Below are 16056 nucleotides of genomic sequence, written 5' to 3'. Positions count from 1 at the left end.
GTTCCAGGAACAGGGGAACAGCAGGGACCCGGGACCCTCCTGACTAATAATCTCACAAAGTGCGGAGCCTAGAGCTTACCTTGTGTTTCCTGGCCACCCTCTCCCTCAGTTCTGTAGGGTCCGCACCTTGATTCCACTGAGCTCATGGGCATTGAAGCATCTTCCTACCATAAAGTGCTGGACAGATGTGAGCCCATGGCTCCTGTCAGCGCAGAGGGCTTGTGATGGGATTGTTGGTGGGTCACGAGTGCTTGATGCAGAAGCCTTTCATAGGCGTGGCCCAAGGACCTGCCGGCCCCCTGCCCTGTTTACTTTCAGTGAAGTGATCACGTCCACTGCCGCGTGGAGGATGCAGATCCAGCCAGTTCCGCCTCTTGTCTCTGCCCAGCATCAGGGGTCCTGTGGCCTTGGGTGCCCGGGGACTCTATGCAGCTCCCACCCCTACTTGTCTTCCTCCCTTTCTTCCTCCTGGGGCTGAGATTGATTGAACTTGGCCCTGGAAGGGAGATCACCTTCCAGGAGCTCCCAGTCTGATGCAGAAGGCAGACATAAAATCTGACTCTGACAACGCAGAGTGAGCAGTTCCTCTGAGACAGGAACTGATGGCAGATTCTGTCCCAGCTGCTTCCTCTCCTCGTGAAGCCCGTTCAAGGCTGTCGTTCCCATCACCTCGTCGGTGAAGCCCTTTCTTGCTCCTCCAAGTAGAGGGAGTGGCCCCTCATCCATCTTCCCTGGGTCTGTGTCCTGGGTTCCTCCTCCCAGCATCACCTGTCTGCTCTGCCCGGGTGGTCTCCTGAGGGCTTCTCCATCCCAGGGCCCCATGACGTCTGGATCTGTGTTCCATTCAGTTCTGGGTCCCTGTGATGCAAGAGGTGCTGGGAACTGCATCTTTTGTGAAGATGAGTCTGGTTCCAGGGTAGTGAGATAAAAACCCATCGTTTTGAAAACTGGTACAAAATTCCCCTTGGAAGTGAATCCTCCTGTTTCAGAAAATTGATTAGACTCTCTAGAAAACGGGACCCCAGGGGCTTGGGCTGTTGTGCTTTGACAGGAGGCAGAATTTTAGGGGCAGGAGGAAGAAGGAGAAGGGGGTGTCAGGCAGAGATAGCAGAGACACATCTAGGGGGAAGGACTTCAGTAGGTTCCTGTAATTGCACAGCACATGCCCCCGCCTCTCCAACCATCAGTAAACCTTCTAGCCACACAACTGCCTGGTGTGAGTGGGTTTGGGGATGGAAAGTAAGGAAAAGGATTTCTACATCTGGATGGCGGTGGTGGAGGACTGAGCCACCTTGAGCCGAGACCATCCCCAACCTGATGTTCAGCAGAAGCAGGGTTCCAGGTCAAGGGCAACCGAGATGTGACCGGTCTTGCCCCCACCCAAGACTCTGCAGACCTCTTGGGAAATGAGTTCACGTTCCTCGCCCATCCAGGGGCCGGGGTGGCTGCGAATCACCCTGGCGCAGCCTTGCAGGGTTGCGTGACCCTGCTGACCCCAGCTTGCAACACTGGGGCGTGAATCTCTGGTGGCCGCCACCTGGAGGAGCAGAGACCCCTCACACTTTGACTCTTGCAGCCCGGTTGGTGGGGTACAGTGGCCTGAATCCCTCCAAGGAACTTCTGGGGAACCTCCCCTGCCTACGTGTCGGGGGAAGAAGAGTGATTCCAAAGGGATGCACTTGACTTCTACTCAATGCAGCTGAGGGAACCACTACTGCTGCCTGTGCCTGGACATCTGCTTGACAAGTGTCCCTGGCAAACCAACGGAGAGGTTGAAATGGCCGAGATTCAGATCAGTGTGGGAGAACGGGGGCCGTGAAGCCAGCCGGTGGCTCCAGATTTATTTCCTGGGAAATTTTTTTCCATTGGATTTGCTGAGAAACCCATGGGAGATGGAACGACAGGTGTTACCCCACCCTATATACCCGCCTTGCATGGACACAGCCGAGCCTGGCCTAGGCGGGTTCTGGCAGGGGTGGGCTTGGCCGCCAAGCCCCAGGGCCACCCTGTAACTGCTCTTCTCTCTGCTGCTCTCACGGAGCCTGGAGACCGCCAGCTTCTCCCAAGGGCGAGCACGTTCACTAACACTCACTCAGTCATTCAGCAAACACTCCCTGATTGTCTCCTAAGTGCCAGGACTGTGCTTGGTGCAACTGCTCAGGGTGGACCAGACATGACCCCCGTCCCCAGGGAGTCACCATCTAGCAGGGAGACAGATAGACAGATAGGCGATGGGCAGTTACCACGCAGTGTGGAAGGGTGCTGGCCGATGTGACCTGGCAGCACCATGGAGGCACCTAGCCCCAAAGGGATGGGCCTGGAAGCTTCCTGAGAGAGATCATGAGAAGCTGGGTCTTAAAGGATGAGAGGAGGAGTTAGTGGAGGTTGTGGGGGGAGGAGCAGAGGCATGGCAGGGAGAGCCTCGCCCCGTAGCCATGGGCTGGCCTCGGGATCTCAAGGCAGCCCCTGCTCAGACCCTTGTCTTGGTCCCGCTTTAGTGGGTGGGCATCTCACAGGCCAGGGAGGACTCGGCCTGCTGACCTCTGCTCCCTCCTGCCCCAGCCTGCTGTCCCACACAGAGCCCAGCCTACATGAGGCTTCCTGGGGCATTTGCTCCATCACTGGGAGATGAACACCCCAGAGTCTAGAAACCAACTCCAGCTGGGTAAGGCACACAAGGAATTTATTCGAGGATACCCCATAGCCCAGACTCTCCAGAAAGCCAGAGTACCAGAACCAGAATCCCACTGCAGATGAGCATACCCAGGGCAAGCCCCCTGATGGGCTCCCACACCAGTCAAGGCACTGTCCCTGGAAACTGGACACGGGAGTCCACCTCTCCCCAGGTAGAAAGGATTCCACAGGGAATCTGCTTCCTGGGTCACCCCCTCCCATCTGAGTCTGGTGGGTGTGTGATTGGTAGATCCTGGGTCACACGATTAAACCCTAGCTGCAAGGGAGGCTGGAAGGTGGCAGGCTGGCTCTTGTGAAAGAAGTTAGAAACTCATAAGGTGGGGTATTCCACAAACATAGGAGACACATTTAGCGGCATTGGGCAGACAAAAGAATGATGAAAGGTCCCATTTGACATATAGGGTGAGGCTCTGACTGGTGAGGGAGCCCCACTGTCTGGCATGACCTGACCTTATGGCCCAACCCAAAGGCCTGTCGTGGGCCATCTGTTTCCTCTTCTTTCATGTGTCCTTTTGCTCCTTCATCCATTTGGCCAATCATTGATGACAGCTCTTGGGTCCCACCTCCATCAACCTTTCTTTTTCTTTTTCTTTGTTGTCATGGTGACAGCTGTTGACCTGCCTTGGCAATCCAGGGAACATGTGTGCACCAGAAATCACAAATTGCACGGAGGAAGGGATCAGGGCCACAGAGGAAGGGAGGGCTGGAGAGGCATCCTACACGGGACCACGGTGAGCATTTCGTGGACCCTTCTGCTGTCACCCAGGACCCCTTTTTCTCCTGCCTGGGAAGGCAGGTGCACTGGGCGTAGGGAACCCGCCTCTTGTTATTTCTTGGAGGGATGGCTGTTTCCTTCTACCCCTTCTGGTCTTTGGGGTTCCCATCTGGAAAACAGCAGCTTCCCTCTGGAGAAGCACCTCTGTTGTTGAACTCGATTATTCCCGCTCACGCTTTGTTCGCTGTTTCTGGAGCCTGGAATGAAATGTTTGCCATGGCTATTGACAGAAATGGCTATGACCACGGAGTCCCACCCGACTCCCCCCCATTCCATGGGTGCGTCTTTTCCCATCCCAGGGCGGCGCGGTGGGGAACAGGCACAAGGTCTGGAGTCAAGCCCCTGGGCATCTCTAGCTTTGTGATGTTGGAGAGGCCACTTCACCTCTGGGAGCCTCAGTTTCTCATCTGTATAATGGGGATACTATTACTCACCCAGCAGGGGGAGGAGAAGGACATGGTTTATGAGCCCAGGGCGGGTGGGGTGCACTGAGGGGCTGGTGTCCTGAGTCACCGGCTCGTGGGGACCGCCGTCTTCCTGCCCCCGGGGTGAGACCTGTCTGACTTGTGTGGGCCATTTGTCCTTTTCCTAGAGACCTCGTGGGAGGAGACAGACCTGTGCCCCGTCCCCTGTCCTGGGTCTCCACCTGAGGGAGCCTGAGCCACCTTCCCCAAGGAGGAGGAGATGAGCTCCGTCACCCTCTCAGCTCCCCAAGGGAGCAGCAACCGCTCTGCCTGCGAGCTGGAGGAGTGGAGAGAGAAAATGTGGAACTAAAATAGCTCTTTTCCATAAACAAAGCTGCTTTTCGTTGGGGGAATGTAAACAGGCAGATGCATTAGGAGATGGTACCATCCGGCAGAGCAGTGGGGGAGGCGGCGATGGGAGGCCCGGGGCCTGGGCTGCCAGCGTCTTTGCTGCCCCTCTGCCAGCAGGAGGCTGGGCAGCCAGGCCGCTCCGGCGCCCCGGCGCCCCGGGGATCAGGGCAGACTGGGCGCCCTTCTGGGTCTCACACCACACCACGGCCGCCCTGCTGGCCCCATTTGGACAGGGCTGGGGGCCTCTCCTTCCCCTGGGTGCTGCCCCTCCATGGGCTGAGAGTGTCTCCTGGAGGGTGGGGAGCAGGGACCTCTGACCCCAGAGGCTGGCACTGAGCCAGGAGGAGGGGATGTGGCCGTTCCTGTCTGCCACTGTCCCAGCCCTGGTGCGGGGCAGGCTCCCCCTTCTCTGCTCCCCATCTAGTGCATTTGCCTCCCTTTGTATTTGGTTATGTGTGAGTCAGTCTCAAATCCCTTGAATGTGCCTTACACTGGGAGGGACGTGTCAAGTGCAAAGAAGAGCTCCCGGTGCGGCATCCACGGGGGTGGGGGTATCCGGAGAGGACGAGCGAGCGAGAGAGAGACTCAGCTGCTCTGCCCGCCCTGGGTGGGCAGGGGCTTGTGGTGCCTCCTGAGCTGTTGCCCAGCCTCAGGGGTGTCGAGCCCCCCTCCCCCAGAGACCCCTGGATTTGCCTCTGGTAGCTCTGTGAGGGCTCCTGGGGAAAGGGCTCATTTCTGGTTTTGCCGCTGTGGCTTTACTGAGATCACGGGCCTGTTTTTGGCGAGGGGTTGGTGGTTCAGCCTCAGAGGTGCTGAGCTGTCCCTGGGGAGATGGTCTGTTAAGGAACAATAGATGGTTCTAGAACCAGATGGAACCTTGACCATCCCGCTGAAAACATCACACAGTACCCCCGGTGTACCCGCCCTGGGCTATGTATGAGAGAGATGTTACTATACCCCATTTACAGACGAGAAAGCAAGGCCCGGAACAGCGAGGGAGCCCAGCTTTAAGAGACAGAGCTGAAACCCCAGCGGCCAGCCTGTCCGCAGAGGCCTTCCTCCACCATGCCCCAATGCCATGTCCTGACCAGAGAAATGGAGGCCACTACATCGTTTTGCACGGGAGGAAGCAGACACCCCGTGATGGTAAATAACTCCCCAAGATGATGGCCCAAAACTCAAGGGCAGAGCCGGGACTGCCACCCCCAAGGCCGGGTCACATCCACTTCGAGGCTACTGCATCGTGGTCAAGGGTATCCCAGGCATTGGAGGCCAGGGTTGACTGGACAGGGCCCTGCCACATGGGAGAGGCGCGTCCATCATCTATAAAATGGGATGATGACAGCCCCTGCCACACAGGACAGGTGTGAGTATCAACTTGACCCAGGCACCAGTCAGAGGAAACCGTCCCCCTACCCAGCCTTTGCCTATCTGGAGGTGGTGATACAATACCACCATTGTAAAGACAATACTTGGAAAACAGCCTCTGGCAGAGGGGATGTGACAGTTCTGCTGACAGGTCCCTGCCCCAGGACAGCCAGTGGCTGGTTGAGGGCAAGGTGGTGACACTTCCTATGGACTTGGCCCCGAGGAGGCTGCAGTGGGAGCCCGGGGAGCAGGCAGGGGCCGAGGTGCGGGCTGAGCAGTGGAGGGGCAGGCGTGGGCTGTGCGGAGGTCTCTGTAGAGCCAGCTGAGGGGGCTGGCAGGCTGGGGAAGGCTGCTCTGGTGACCCTACAGGGGACCTTGAACGAAGCCCTTGAGAGGCCAATGGAGGGGAATCCGCAGGAAGAGGAGATGGGATCCGGGGAGAGAAGACTTTGGGGGGAGGAAGGGGTTTGGGTCCTGGAGTAGCAGCTAAGAACCTTACAGAACCGTTTCCTTGGTTGATGTGTCCCTCGGGGAGTGTCTGACTGTCTCCAAAGTTCTGATCGAAGCGGAGGGTCAGCATCACTGCTGGTGGAGAGGCGCGGCACCAGCTGGGGTCCTCTGGGGGCCGATTTCCACAAAGAGCCCCGAAGTCCCCTGTGAACCCTCCCCGCCTCTGCGGCCCATTTCTGGGGAGGGCCCCCTCCTGGTCCCAGCCCTCCCAGCGTGGAACCCGATCCAGGGGGTCCACTCCCGAATGTCCTCCGGCCCACACCCCCTCTGCTTCTCCTCTACCCCCTCATTCTGGCCCATGTCCCCACCTGGCTGTTGTCCAGCTTCCTTGCCTTCCTCTAACTTTCCCCGGAACCTGTCGCCCTCTTTTTTGCTGCCAGATGGAGCCTAAGAAAGGGCTCAAAGCACCTCGGTGCCCCTGGAACCCCCGTGGTCGAAGACCTTCTGTGGCTCCCCGGTGCCCACTTAAAGGAATCCTCGCCCCTGGGCCTCCCCCACCAGAGGCCCCGGCCTTGGGGGGGTCTGTGTGCTCCCCACCTAGCCTGCGACGTGTCCCAGACCCTGTGTCTGGGCAGTGCCTCTGATTCGCCCCGTGAGAGCTGGGAAGCTGGGGTTGAAGACTCAGCATTGCCCCCCATACAGGTGTCTCTGTGTTGGTTGGCGTTCCCCTCCCCTGGGCCTCACGTCCCTGCTGCAGCTGACGCTACCCCTCCTCCATCCTCCACTTGGCTTCCTAAAGGCGGAGGGGTTGGGGTTCAGATGAAATCTTGGATGGGGGCTGAGCCAGGTCAAGGATTCCGCGTTGTGACTCTGACCTGCTGCAGAGGCCGGCGGGGTCCGGGAGCCTCTGCGCCGCTCTTCGGAGACGCCGCCGTCGTGGCAAGGGGGTCAGCTGCGGGCCTTGAGCCGTACCACTGAGGACCCACACGCCCGCCCACCCCCAGGGAAGTGGGAACGTGGTCAGGGCGGTGATTCACAGCTGCTGCTTCCATGAGGTCATCTGCGGCCTCCTCCCCGCAGGGGTCTGGGGGAAGTGGGGGAGGCCCGGTGGGACGGGACAGGCTGGCCCTCCCTCTCCCTGGCGGGCAGGAGGGCAGGCGGGCAGGAGGGCAGGCGGGCAGGCAGGAAGGTGCACGGTCTATCTCTGCCACCATCTAATTACCCCGAGAGGTAATTGCTCTGGGTTTTCTCTGACACCTTGAGATTTCTCTCCGGGGCCTTGTGTGGTGGAGCCAGAATAACCCAAAGGAGGCTGCGGGCCCCAAGACAGCGCCTATCTCGAAATCCCAACAAACGCCCGGCAGCCCCGCCGCGACGTGCCCGAGCTTTGAGACGGCGTGAGTTTATGACAGGTCCCATTATGTCTCTTGCACAAGCACTGAGTGTTGAAATACCCAACGGATGATGACAGTGTTGAAATAACCTGTCGTCTCAGCACTTTCCCCGTCATTAGCCAGATGTCCCAGCCCTCAGAAGCGTTTGCAGCCTTTTGCAGGGAGGGAGGGGGCCTGGATGGAGGCAGCCGGCGAGGCCTAGGTGGGTGGGAGGATGGGGCAGGATGGGGCTGGGGCCTGCAGTTCCCCGGAGAACAGGGCGAGGGTGGGTCAGCCTTGGAGGAATGTGGGTACAGATCTAGGGGGAGGTGGGGGTCCCCTGGAGGAGGAGGAGAGGCTGGCCTCTCTTGGCCCTTTAAAAATTTTTTTTCTTAATTTACTTTATTTTATTTTATTATTTACTTATTTTTGCCACACCTGTGGGAGCTTAATTCCCAACCGGGGATCGAACCCGTGCCCCCTGCAGTGGAAGCGCAGAGTCTTAACCACTGGACCACCAGGGAAGTCCCTAAATTTTAAAAAAATGTTATTTATTTATTTTAAAAAATCGTAGTGGAGTATAGTTGATTTGCAATGTTGTGTTAGTTTCAGAGGTACAGCAAAGTGATTCAGTTATACGTATACACGTATTCATTTCTTTTCAGATTCTTTTCTCAGACCGTTTATCACAGAGTATTGAGTAGATTTCCCCATGCTATCCAGTAGGTCCTTGTTGGTTATCTATCTCATACATAGTAGTGTGTATATGTTAACCCCATATACACACTTTGGTAACCATAAGTTTGTTTTTGGTATCTGTAAGTCTGTTTCTGTTTTGTAAATAAGTTCATTTGTATCATTTTAAAATTAGATTCCACATATGAATGATATCCTATGATATTTGTCTTTCTGTGCCTGACTTACTTCTCTTAGTATGATAATCTCTAGGTCCATCTATGTTGCTGCAGATGGCATTATTTCATTCTTTTTTATGGCTGAGTAATATTCCATTGTATATATGTACCACATCCTTTTTGCATCATTTTTTAAAAATTGGATTCCACATATGAGTGATATCATATGGTATTTGGCTTTCTCTGACTTACTTCGCCCTTTATCCCAGAGTCCCATGGTCACTGCGGGGGGTGTGGGGGGGAACCCGTGTGTGCTCTGCATGGGGGGCGGTCCTGGGAGGACCCACACGAGCCAGTCACATGAGCTCTGCTTTGTTCAGAGTGCGGCTCAGAGAGGTGACATCCCGAGGCCTCGTCCTGAATCTGACTCTGGTCTCTGAGGCCGGTGTCCCTATTACACAGTGTCCCACACCTTCACCCCGCAGTGGCCTTTGGGAGACCATACTTTAACCAAAAGGACTGCTAATGAGGGAGCAAGTGGTCCAGGATCCAACCTCTCAAAGGAACTTTCTGGTAGCTGTTGTCAAATAACACAAACTCCCTTGGTAAGCATAAGGCCCTGTCACTGGTGGCGTCCGAGCCAGGGGAGGGACAGCCGCCAACGGTGAAGGGGACCCCAGCAGTAGCGAGGGGTGGACGAGAGGCTGAGTTCCTACGTTTGTTGTTGATTTGGGGAATTAAGTGGAAGAGTTTGCAGCTAATAACTGAGCCCCAAGGGGTTACAGCTGCCTAGAGCGTACAACTGGGGATGGAGGAAGGTTCAAAGTTTTTATCTTTAGTGGCTTCTCATTTCTCCTGCTTCTGGAACCCAGTGTATGACCCGGTGTGCTCTCTGCCTTTCAGGAAAGGGCTAGAGCTGTCAGTCATTCACACCTTAGTGAGAATGGCTATCCTGGGAGCCTGGTCTCCCTGGGCTGAGGTCCCGGCACTCTGGAGGTGGAAGTGCTGCCATCTTCAGGCTATGTGGACCCAGCCTCGGGCTGTCGGTCCTGCCCCTGTTTGTCAGGAGCACCAGGGTAGCTTTCTGCCAGCACCTCCCTTCGGCCTCCTGGCTCAGAGGAAGAGGTGGGCTCCAGTTAGGGACCCAGCCTGGGGCAGTCCGTCCTGGGTTCCACTTGCTGTGTGATGTTGAGTGAATGCCTTCTCCTCTCTGAACTTCGGTTTCCCCATTGGTATTAGGGGCTCCAAGGGCACGTAACTCACAGGGTTAACGTGGACATGGTATGTTAAGACCTGTGGGTGCCTCCGCAGGAGGGGACCTCGTGGCCAAGAGGATGGTAGGCTGGGGGCAGGAGGGCTCTCACAGCAGGCGCTGGCTGAATGTGAAACGGCACTTAGGCCCTGCTGCCCAGCAAAGGGGCTGGTGGTGAGAGTGGGGCTGCCAGGGGGCTGCTGACCCCAGACCTCGGCTCAACACAGAGGCCTGTTTCAAAGTGTCGACACGTCGTCTCCTCTGTTGCCGCCTCTCTGGTCCAGGCCACCATCATCTGCCTCCCAGACAGAGCTAGGAGCCTCCTAGGAGCTCCCCAGAGATCAATCTCCACTTGGCCACAGTGATCTTTTTGTTTCCCAGAGATCTTTGAAAATCCAAAGTTAGATCAGAGATCATCCCCCAGCCCCTGTCTGCCTCAGCTCCTGTTGAAGTCTTCCCACGGCGCACAAAATGAAATCCCAACTCCTCATCGAGGCCCTTCTCCCACGCTCCATCCCTCCCTGTGGCTGCAGGGCTGCCTCAGGGCTCTAGCACATGCCGTTCTCTCTGTATCATGTCCTCCTGTCCACGCTGCAGCTGTTCCCAGACCTCCTCCAGCTGTGTCTCACCTCTGGACCTTTGCACAGGTTGTTCTCCTGCCTGAGACACGGCTCTCCTCCTTGCCCCGCTTCCCGCCACTCTTCCTCCAGGACACAGAGTCAGGCACGCATCACCCTTTCTGCACCATCAAACTGGTCCTATGCCTGCTCTGGAAAGGGAGGGGCACCCCTTGGGCTTCCTTTGATGGTGGTAATTGCCACCTGCCTTGTGTCACCTGTTACTGCTCTGGGTCTCCTCTCTGGCCGGACCGTGAGCCCCTTGAGGGCAGGGATTTGGTCTCCAGATCCCTGGCCCGTAGCACATCGAGGCGTTTGGTTAGTATTTATGGAATGGATGAAAAATGGACTCCAAAGCCCCTGGCTCTTTCTGCTGTGTGCACAGGGTGAAGAAACATGTCTGTAAAACTGCACTAAGTGCATCAGGGCCTGAGGAGGACTCAGCATTGGTGGAACGTCTACTAAGTAGCAGGCATTTCACTCCATTGGCAGCACGGTCTCCCCCCAACAATGTCATTATACAGAAAAGAAGATGGAAGCTCAGAGAGGTGAAGTGACTTGTCTGGGGTCACACAGCGGGTTCGTACCAGAGCCTGCGGGATGCCAGAGCACACGCACTAGCCACTACCCCACACAACCTCTTCACACCCAACTAGATGGACAGTGCCTTGTTCAGACGCAGAGCTCCCTACGGGCCCCAAATCTGGTGGCTTTATGTGGCCTTTTTCGTGTCATTAATTGCCCTCCAGACCCTGCCTCTTTGGGTGTTTCTGTTATAGTTAAAAGAGCAGTAAAAAACAACATAATTAGAAGAAAAAGGCGACTGCGCAGACAGCTCGCCCTAAGGAGCAGAGTGCCAGTAAACTGGGTGTGACCCTACCTGTGATTCACGCAGAAAAGTTACAACCTTCCATGTACAGGTGTGTACAAGCCGCCGGGTGGGGTGCAAGCGAACATGGCATTTAGTGTGGGCAGCAAAACCCAGGCCCACGGTTGGGAACCGAGTCAGACCGCCTCCTGCCCTCCTTCCCCCTCACCCCAGGGAGACGTTACTGGTGCACAGTGTTCCTGCTGGTGTGTTTATATGGACAGCAGAGCCCCACCCATGCTGGGGCCGGGACGGGCAGGGCTGGGTGCTCCAGGTCGGGGGACCGAGAGGCCGGTGCTGACGGGGAGGCTCCTGGGATGTGCCGTCAGGATCCAGGGTCCCAGCCCTGGGCAGGTTGCAGCCCGCCCAGCAGAAGGGGTCCGAAGAGGTGTCCCACCATTCTGGTGGACCCAGGAAGGCTTCCTGAAGGAGGGGGTGTGGAGAGCCATCTAGGAATCCCTTCTTCCCCACCTATCCCTTGTCTGAGGAGAGAAGGAAATCTTCATTTTGAAAGAGAGGAAGAAGAGAGACCCATCAGGTCCCCACTGAGCGCCAGGGCTTCTTCCCTGGCCACCTGCTCTCATATTGGCTGAGGGCCCTGGGTCCTGCCAGCCAAGTCCCTGGACCCTGGGCTCAGAACCTGGCTCTCATGGGCTTATTTGAGCCACTGAGGTGGCTGCTCTCTCCCCAGATCAGGGAATCCTCCTTAGTAGAAAGAAGCCTGCAGAGAAGCCAGGAGCTGTATGCCAAGCTGCCTCCAGGGAAATTGGACTTTGAGATTGAGGGGTGTGGCGTCTTGGGCCGGTGGAGGTCCCGCCTGGATCCGGAGCTACCCGCCGTGCTCCGGCCACAGGTGCCCTTGCCCTGCAGATGTCCATTGGCTCTGAGCCCTGGCCGAGGGGCTGCGGGCTTTCTTGCCCACGTGTGTCTACCCTGCTCCGAACCCTCAGCGGCTCCCCACTGCCTACAGCCCTTTACCCAAATTGAGGGACAGGTTCCTATGCGCCTAGGTCTTAGGGACAAACAAATACCTCTAAACATCGATGTTTACTTACCTGGTAAGTTATTTACTTTAACCTCATTGTCAAAGTTTGAATGTGTAATACAGTCTCATGGTGTGAAATCCACGGGAGAAAGCACCCGTCAGAAGCTCCCTTTCCACCCATGTCCCCGCCCACCCGTCCCGCTGCTCCCTAAACACTCACTTCCTTGCGTGTCCTTCAGTATTTCTTTACGTAAATGCATCAGGCAGTATGTATTTGCTTCCATATATGCTGTTCTACTCCAACAATATATCCTGGAGGTTGCATATGACAACATACAGAGCTGTCTTCTCCTCCCCCTTCTTCCTCCCCTCCCCCTCCTTCTCCCATAGCTGCATAGTATTCCACTGTGTCGATGTACCGTTGTTTATCTCCCTAGTCCTTTTCCATAGACACTTGGGTTGTCGCCAGCTTTTTGCTGCTCCACACGGCCGCGACCAATATGCTTGTTCCTACCTCCTTTCTCACGTGTTCATGGTGTCCGTTGAGCAAATTCCCAGAAGTGGGATTGTTGGGTCACAGGGTAAGAGCATCTGTAACATTGACAAGAAATGACTAAATCATCTCTCATCGGGGTTGTATCATTTTGCATTCCTACCAGCCACACATGACAGTGTCTGTTTCCCAACATGACAGCTTTACCAACAGGCTGTGTTGTCCTAGTTTTGGATTTTTGCCTATCTGATAGGTAAGAAATGGCATCCTGGTGTAATTTTAATCCATATTTCTTTTCACGTGAATGAGGCGGGGTATCTTTTCATATGTTTAAGGGCCACTTATATTTCTTTTCCTCTGAACGCTCTGTTCAAATCTGCCCACTTGTCTATCTGATTGTTGGTCTTTTTCTTCTTGTTTTCCGGATTACATATTTGGGAGATTAGCCCCTTGGCTATGATGTGAGTTGCAAATATTTTCTCCCTGTTTGTCTTTGACTTTGCTTATGGTGTTCTTTATCATGTAGAATTTGTTATTATTATTATTATTTAACTCATCGTATTTTCTTTTCTGGCTTTTGGGTTTCCAGTCGTTAGAAGACTTTCCCCATGCCACAGTTATAAAGGGATTCACTCATGTTTTCCTCTGATTCTCTTATGGTTTTAATTTCTACATCAAAATCTTGGATCCACTTGGAGTTTCTCCTGGTGTTCTAGTGAGGAACAGATCCAACTTTATTGCTCTCCAGATGGTTTCCCGGTTGTGCTGACACCACTTATTAAAACTCTCATCTTTACCGTCCTGATTTAAGAGGCCACCTCTATTGTACGCTAAACTCCAGTGTGTTTTAGCGTGTGTCTCTGGGCTTGCCTTTCTGTCCCATGTGTCTGTCTACTCATGAGTGTGATAAGTAATCTGAAAACGTATTTTCAAGATAAAACCATAAGCTTTGAGGCAATTTGGAGATTGCCCCCAGCCCTGTATCCACCCCCCCATCTCCACTGCCCCAGCCCCTCTCTCCTCCACACAGCTGACCCACCCCAGGGTGTAAATCACCATCTTCCATCAGGAGAATCGCAGTCCAAGTGTCCCCAATGGTTATTAGCTGAGTTGTCCTCTCTTCCAGGAAGTCTTCCTGGCTGTCTCCTTGCCTCTGGGCAGAGCTAGTAACTTGCTCAGCAAGCCCTCTGAGCTTCTTTTTCTCTCGAACAGCACCTATTCGAGTTACTGGGCTGCATTGTAATCGCCTGTTAACTTGTCTCTGGCTGGATTCCTCCTGGTCGTGAATCAGTCAACGTGCTTCTTACTCATTTATAAGGCAATAATCTGGCTGCAGCCCAGAGTGCCACGAGCAAAGTGTTTGATTCTTGTAAAGTGTCAATCAATCCTTGGACGTTTTCTGGTTCCCCCTGGGGGCTTGGCGCTGGATGGGTCTCCTCTTCCCCGTTGCCCCCACTCTTCAGCCTTGGGGAGAAGGCTTTGCAGAGTGGCTGGGGCCCAGACCTCCGCTTGTCCTGGAGAGCTGAAGGGCTGCCGTCATTTCATTTTGGACGCCTTGCTACGACACGCGGGCCCAGCTGACACATCCCCAGCCCCAATCACAGGTTCACGCAGCTTCGTGGGCTACAAGTCACAAGGGTGATGCACTGGCCACGACTGAGACATAGAGGATGGAGGGGTGGGGTCTCACCTTGTTGCAGAAGCCCCTTCCTTCATCTTTCAGAGCAGGAAGCTGAGGCTGTGTCGGGGAGGGATCGAAGGGGACCAGAATCAGGGCCCCCTGCTTCTCAGGCTGGGCAGACTGGGGGCAGGTTTTGGCTGTGCACCCCCGTCCCACAACAGGCCTCCCTGGGTAACCCTGATTTCCCAGCTAGTGCCCTGGGGCCTGGGAGAACGGGTCCAGAGGGCTCAGCATGGTCAGGGCTGGGCCCACAGCAGGGCTAGAGACCAGCTAGTGCTGGTTCTGAGCAGGTGACGTGAAGCTGGGGAGAGAAGAGGGTGGCGGGAACTGGGCACGGCTCCCCAGTGCCAGGGACAAAGCCTTGCTCTTCCAGGCCCCTCCCCTCCCACCTCCATATGAGGCCCCAATGTCCTCATCTGAGAAATGGGACGGTAACCCTGACCTGGGTTTCCTAACCCACAGGATTGTGTGCTGAGTAGACGGTGGACGAGAGGGTACTCTGGGAGCCATGGAGCTGCCTCTGATATTTGGCGGGATTGCGTTGCTGGATGACCACTGTCTTAAGAGTCCCCAGAAGAATGGCTCAACGAAGAGGCCGGACTTACAGAGGGGCTGAGTCCACTTCATCTACAGTCAGAGCTGTAAGGTAGACTGAGTGGGCTTGGGAGGGGGTGAGCTCCCCATCACTGGCAGGGTGAAAACAAAGGCCAGAGGTTCCCCCGAATGGGAGGCTCTACATCTGATGCTGGTCTGTCCTCTCCAGCCCCAGAAAGCCCTGGTGTTTGCTTTTAAGATGTATTTCCTTTACACTACCTTGCCGTGTACCCCACCTCCAGGCCCTCTCCTCTCCCGCCTTGCAGTGGGGGGAGCAGAGGCGGAAACCAGGAGCCTCATACTTACCCAATGCCTGTGGTTCTGCTACTTTATTTTATGTTTATTTTTAAAATTATTTATTTATTTGGCTGCGCTGGGTCTCCGTTGCGGCGTGCGGGATCTTTTAGTTGCAGCACGTGGGATCTAGTTCCCTGACCAGAGACGGAACCCGGGCCCCCTGCATAGGGAGCGACGAGTCGTAGCCGCTGGACCACCAGGGAAGTCCCGGTTCTGCTACTTTAATAAGCTTTGTGACCTTGGGCAAGTTACTCAGTCTCTCTGAGTCCCAGCCCACGTGCCCACCTCCCTCGCCAGCTTGTTGGCGGCTGAGATGAGTTAGTAGGAGGAAAGTCCTTGGCTCTGGTCAGTCAGACAGTAGCTGCTCAATAAAGAGAGCCGAAACCCCAGCCTCTGCGCCCCGCTCTCCGTCTCCCCGACCCCCTACATTCAGAGTCCCCTTTCCGGCTCCAGGACACAGACATTCCCTTCTCTCCGTGCTCCCCACCCCCACCCCATTAGAGCCAGATCATGAAATCGCCAGGGGAGGGAGGCTGGTGACATCTTTAGTGGCGACATTTGGGTGAAAAATTCATGACCATCAGTGACTCAAGGAAGGGTGGGGGAAATGAGCTATTTCGCGGCTCAGGAACGTGGCTCTCCCTGGCTGCGAGTCCACAAATCTATTTTATGTGACAAGATCTATAGTCTAATAGAAGGAGCTTATCACAGACTTAAGAAAAAGTGCACAATAACGCGCCGCTCTCTCTCCACCTGTCAGTCCCACGAGGCGCCCTTTTGGAAAATGAGGGCAACGGCACCTCCGGGAGCAGCGGACAGTTCCCGGACCAGCAGAGTCCTGAGGGGTCCTTGACCCTCAGATTGAGTCAAGCTCCTCCCATATGCCCCCAAAGGCTCCCCTCCTGCCCTCATGAGTGCACATAAGGCTCCAGGCTGGGGT

Source organism: Leucopleurus acutus, assembly GCF_964270905.1.
Source record: "Leucopleurus acutus genome assembly, chromosome: 16".
Lineage (NCBI taxonomy): Eukaryota > Metazoa > Chordata > Mammalia > Artiodactyla > Delphinidae > Leucopleurus > Leucopleurus acutus.
The sequence above is the reverse complement of the archived record's forward strand: the minus strand, read 5'-3'. Positions refer to the sequence as shown.